Source organism: Petaurus breviceps, unplaced genomic scaffold (assembly GCF_028583685.1).
Source record: "Petaurus breviceps papuanus isolate PSGF00001 unplaced genomic scaffold, PetGlider_PUasm1.0 88380, whole genome shotgun sequence".
Classification (NCBI taxonomy): domain Eukaryota; kingdom Metazoa; phylum Chordata; class Mammalia; order Diprotodontia; family Petauridae; genus Petaurus; species Petaurus breviceps.
This window is the reverse complement of record NW_027186917.1, coordinates 17,177-22,788: the sequence shown is the minus strand read 5'-3', so window position 1 is coordinate 22,788 and position 5,612 is coordinate 17,177. Positions and strand designations below refer to the sequence as shown.

The 5,612-nt window shown below is 55.1% G+C and overlaps 1 protein-coding gene across 1 annotated transcript in view; it reads right to left on the bottom strand.

Annotated features, from left to right (window-relative positions):
• LOC138176394 (potassium voltage-gated channel subfamily KQT member 1-like) overlaps positions 1-5,612 on the bottom strand; it is a 30,745-nt gene that overhangs the window by 8,650 nt on the left and 16,483 nt on the right. The window lies entirely within an intron of this gene.

The window sequence follows — 5,612 nt, the reverse complement described above, 5'->3', positions numbered from 1 at the left end:
CTATGGACCAGGAAAGAAGGGAAGGAAGGTGATTGTGGACCGTGGACCAGAAAGGGTGGGTGGGAAGATGACCATGGACCGTGGACCAGGAAGGGTGGGTGGGAAGATGACCATGGACTGTGGACAAGGAAAGAAGGGAAGGAAGGTGATTGTGGACCGTGGACCAGGAAGGGTGGGTGGGAAGATGACCATGGACTGTGGACAAGGAAAGAAGGGAAGGAAGGTGATTGTGGACCGTGGACCAGGAAGGGAGGGTGGGAAGATGACCATGGACTGTGGACCAGGAAGGGAGGGTGGGAAGGTGATTGTGGACAAGAGAAAAAAGGCCTGTCCTCTCATGCTCAGTGTTGAGATTGTGTCCATTTTCTCTAACAAAGGAAATGACCTTTGTACTGGGAAGGGCAGAACAAAGACAGGGAAATGACCCCAAGATGAGTCAGGGGAGAGCCAGAGGGCCCTGCGCTGCTCTGCATGAAGTTGGATCCACTGGCCCAGCTGAGGCAGGACCTCAGGTCCTGAATGACCTGGCCATGGGATGACCGAGTTACTCACTGACATGGACTTCTGAAAGAGCATGGACAACAGGAGAGGAAGGACAGGGCCGGGGCAAGGCCAGTGGCCAGACAATTTTCAAAGAAGGAAAGAGAAAGGAATCTCTTAACTGCGGCCCAGTGAGCTGGATAATTCTGAAGGATTCCAAGGAAAAGTCTAGAATGGGCAGATCAAGGGCTGGCTGGGCACAGCAGTGGCCCCAGAGTCAGTGCAGCTCAGCAGGGACGTCTCCTAGCTTCCCAACAGAGCTGGTGGCCTAGTAGAGGCTGGGTCTTCGGTGGACATTGTTCCCCTCGGTTTTGGCAAAGCCTTTTATAAAACCACTCATACTGTTCTAAGAGCGGACACATGAGGACCAGGTTAATGACACAATTAGATGGATTTGGAGCTGGTTGGATGACCATGGCATTCCAGCCAGAATGCATACAGCATAAACAAAGGTGTGGAGGTGGGAAAACACTGGATACGTACCGGGGATAGTGAGTGAGCAGTCCCACCTGTCTAGTACACTGACCATTGGGGGAAAGAGGGTAGAGAGATCACAGACAGGAGGGAAGCCTTGAATGCCAAACCAAGTAGGCTAGACTTTATTCAGGAGCGGATAGAGAGCCTTCGAAGGGCTCACAGTAGAGGTGTGGCATGGCCAGATGTCTAGAAGGTCATTCTGGCTGCTGTGTTTAGGACAGATTGGAGGGGATGTGGGAGTAGAAACAGGAAGAACAGGGAGCCTCGGAGGCCCTTGTCTAGGGGCCTCTGTCCTGGGCTGAGGGAATGGAGGACCTTGGGAGCGAGGTCAGCGTAGAGAGAGGCTGCAGGAGAGGGGACTTAGCAGCCAAGGAAGGGGCTGGAAGAAGTGAGAGGTGTCTTTGCAGCCTTACCTAGACACACAGAGAGGTCCGCATGTGCCCATTCACACACACATGTACACACGCACACATGCATGCACATACACAGCACACAGACACACATGTACACACGCACACATGCATGCACATACACAGCACACACATGTGCACATGCACACATGCACGCGCACACACGTGTGCATGCGGGCATCCAACAAGGACTGCCAGCTTTTCTGACCCCAAGGAAGCTGCCAATAGAGGAGAAAGGCAGAAAAATATCCCCAGATCTGAGGGCCAGGAAACACAGAGGAGCTGGGTCAGCAAGGGGGCACACACTGCTGGGCAAAGGGACCAGGGCACAGTCAGGGAGGAAGGCAGGCCTGGGGTGGCAGCATGAGATTCCTCTGCTAAGCCACTCAGAAGTACAGAAAGGCCTCAGCCCCCACCCACACCCCATGTTCTCAAGAGCTGCCCTCTCTCCTTCCCAAGGTGGCAGGGGAGTCGGACCAGGCGCCTGAGAACGGGGGGCAGCGGCCGGTGGCCCAGCCACCAGGCCCCTCCCAGCCAGTCCCCAGACGCAGCAGAGAGCCCCTGGATTCTGGGACAAAGGGCCCACCCTCATTAGAGCCCCTGCCTCCTCCGCTGTCTTCTCAACAAGGAGAACACGGTCCAGCTCTCCACCTCACACAAGCATCAAAGCAATTAGTGAGAGAGGAGCTTGCCAAATGTCTCCAGATGTTCTCAGAACTCTTAATGGGGAAATGAGTTACATGCGTCAGCCTTGAGAAGCCGGCCCCAGGAGCCCCTCTCCCTAAGCCCCACATCTGCCTCGGGCCCCCGCTCCCACGCACAAACCTTGCTCTCCTTCCCCAAGGAAGGCCCTCTCAGAAAACGTGGCCCTTTCCAGGCAATGGGCTTATGCATGAAAGCATGCTGCGGCCGAGACCCTGGGAGTCTGGGAAATGGAACATTGGGAGGGAGGGGGTGTGGGAGCCAGCTGAACACCGGCTCAGTCGGCCGCTCAGCCAGTGCTTAGTTGTGCAACTGGAAGCAGCCTCAGTTTCTGTTTCTGTAAAGTGAGAGGGGTGGGATGGGGGCCTGTAAGGAGGGCCCTCCAGGCTCTGGCAGTCTGACTTGATGACCCCTGCCCAAGGGCTTTCAAGTCAAGAGTGGAAGCAGACCAGAGCCAAGGAAAGGCTTAACGTCAAAATGACTTTAATTGTTGATGTCACAAGTAATGAAGACAGGCCCGGGCCGAGCCTGGGAGTCAGCAATGGGGGCAGCGCTCCGGCTGGTGAGTCCACAAGGCTGGCCTTCATCCTCCACTCAGACATAATAAGGGAGAAAGCCGGCCAGGAAAAGGGTCCCCTGGCATTTGTCCTGGCCCAGGGCCCAGGCCCGAGGTATGGTCTCCATTTGGGCTGTGGCCACACGGTCAGGCTCATCCTGACAGGTTTTACATGAGTGTGACAGTCAAAGCCAGGTTGACACCAAAGGAATTTACCGATCATTGAGAGAAAATGTCTAAACAATAAGCCCGATTCCCACGGAAAACAAGGCTCCCCCTCCCGGGAGTGAGGGGCATGTGGTCTGTGTTAGCCCTCCTGAGTGAGCCGGACAGTTTCCCAAGGACGGTGGAGTCCAGGCATCAGCATGGCCATCCCCCTGCTCCCGATCCGGCTCGATGTGGGCAGCATGGACTCCGGGCTTGGCCCCTCAGTCCCCATGAGGACACCCAGGGCAGGCTTTGCCCTCTGTTCATGGGCCTGGACCCAAGGAAGGGATTCTTGGCCACCTGGATCCTCCAGGGGCTGAAACATAAAGGAGCATGGGCCTATGCCTCCCCAGGCTGGAGGAGTCAAGACCCAGAGAGGAAGGAGGATGGAGCCACACAGGACCACAGCCTGTGGCCCTGATGCAGGGCCATGCTGGCCAAATACTCAGGCGTGGAGGTCCCTGAACCCAAAGCCAAAGCTCTTTCCCACCCCATGTCTGACCGTCCCTTTGTGAAGTTGGCATAACAGGGCAGAGACCTCTGAGCCTGTGTGAAGGAGAAGATTCTGACACCGAGGGAGGCCTGCCAAACGTCCTAACTGGAGGCAGATACTCCAGTTCTGGGATACTGACTCCAAGGTTCCCTGCAGGTCAGAGCCGGTTCAGGCCCTCTCAGAAGCTAGAAGAGCTCAGTGCTGAGCATAGTAGGTGTTCCGTGAACGTTTACAGAGTGACTGCCTGAGAGGAGGGCTATCTGAGGTGCTCTGAGGCCTGGGGAGGCAGCCTGATCAGCTGACTCCCAGGGGCCCTCTCGGGTGGGACTCCCAGGGCTGCCCCAGGTGCTCCCCAGGGCCCCATCTCCCCTCACCTCTGGCTCTATTCAGCTGTAGCAGGCAGGTTGAGAAGTCCAGGCCAGCTGCCCTTCTCCAGAGGGTCCCCAGACTTCCTGAGTCTAATATCACAATCTCACACCAAGATGGAAGCCTCCCATGGCAGAGTCCCTGAGAGATCCCAAGGGCTGCCTCTCCCTCAGCCAGGCAGCGCCTCAGAGCGGGGCCTGCCAGCCAGTCAATCGGCCTTTATTAACTGCCATGTGCCAGGCTATGGACATCAGCAGTGCCCCCAGGCCGTGGCATGAAGGCTTCTCCTGCTCCCAGGGCCCTGCTCTGGCTGGAGAAGCACGATGGTGTCCCGTGGGGAAGGCGAAGCCTCCCGTCACAAAGGACGCCCAGCCTGGTCTAGATTTCTAGCATCATTAACATTCCATCAACATCACTAAGGACTTAAGAACTCCAAAGAGGGTGAACAGCCAGACGTCATTTCAGCCTGTTCCCCATTCAACAAGATCGCTGGGGATTTCTCTCTCCCTGGGTAAACATGGGGGGCTGCCCTCCCAGAAGGCCTCTTTCATTGTGCCAACCATCTATACATTAGCATTTTCTAAACACTATCATTTGCATGGAGAGAATGGGGGAGTTGATGAATGCTGAATGGTGGGTACTTGGGGCATTTGTCAGGACAATCGCCCTCTGTGTGTGAGCCAGCCGGCACTGGGGAGCCCCAAGGTCTGGCGGGATCTAACCAAACCTGTCAGAGCCGGCAGCAGGTATGGGTGGCGGTGCCTGCAGGCTGTCAACAAGTGTTTTCACCATGTTTGGGTTCTAAAATACAAATTGGATTTGTTTGGCTGGATAAGGCAGCAGCGACCAGGGCGACTGAGAGCTTCGGGAGCCAGTCCTTTGTTCAAGGACTTCCGGCCTCTCTGTCTTCAGCCTGAGAATGGAATTAGGAGCAGATGTGTGTGGATGCGGGTCCTGGGGCCCCAGGCGGCCTGGGCTGCACGTGCACTGTGACAAGTTCCCTTCTTTTCTTCTGCCATCCAAGCCCGTTATCTGACTGCTTGGGCCAGTGGGCTTGGAAGAGTTTGGGGGCAGAGGAGATTCAAAGGCCAATACAAGGAAGAGGGGGGAAAGAGGACATGGGAAGGAGGTGTGGGGGAGGGAAGCCCAGGGCACTGTCCTATAGCCAACACTTATAAAGTCAGTCACATGCTGGCTTCAGAAGAGGACCAATCTGTGATGGAGACAGCACCGGGCCCAAAGGCTAGGCAGGTGGTGGAGGTGAGGCGTGGAGTATGGCCCACACCATTTAATCTGTAAGAGCTGCCTTCTGCCAAGGGGTGCCTCGTTCTGCCCTGCTACTCAAAGGCTTTAAAACACATCCAGTCCAAAGGAATGATTGTCTCATTAGCAAAGATTTTCAAAAGGAAGCCAGTGGTTCAATGGTGGGGACTCACAAAAAACATTGTGGCTTGGGCTGTTAAGACATCCCAATGTTTTCAAAACATGTCGATCTGTGACTTTTGTGGGAAGAGGGTCGCCCTTTGTGGAGGTTCTCACAAACATCTGCACAATGCTCCTTACTACTATACCAGGGTGTTGTAAATATTTGCCTCGTACCCAAACAAAGATTTTCACCAACACTCATGCCTTCTTGAAGCAGGATGGGTGTGACTGGCATTCTGAACGGCAGCCCAGAGCTCACAAGACCCATGGCCCAAAGATAAAGCAGTATCAAATAGTATTTGACACTGAATGCCAACCACATCTCAGCTGCTTCAAGAAGGCATGGGTGTTGGTGAAAATCTTTGTTTGGGTACGAGGCACATATTACAAGACACGAGGAGAGAGAGAGGGATGAAGAAAGGAGAAGTGAGAGAAG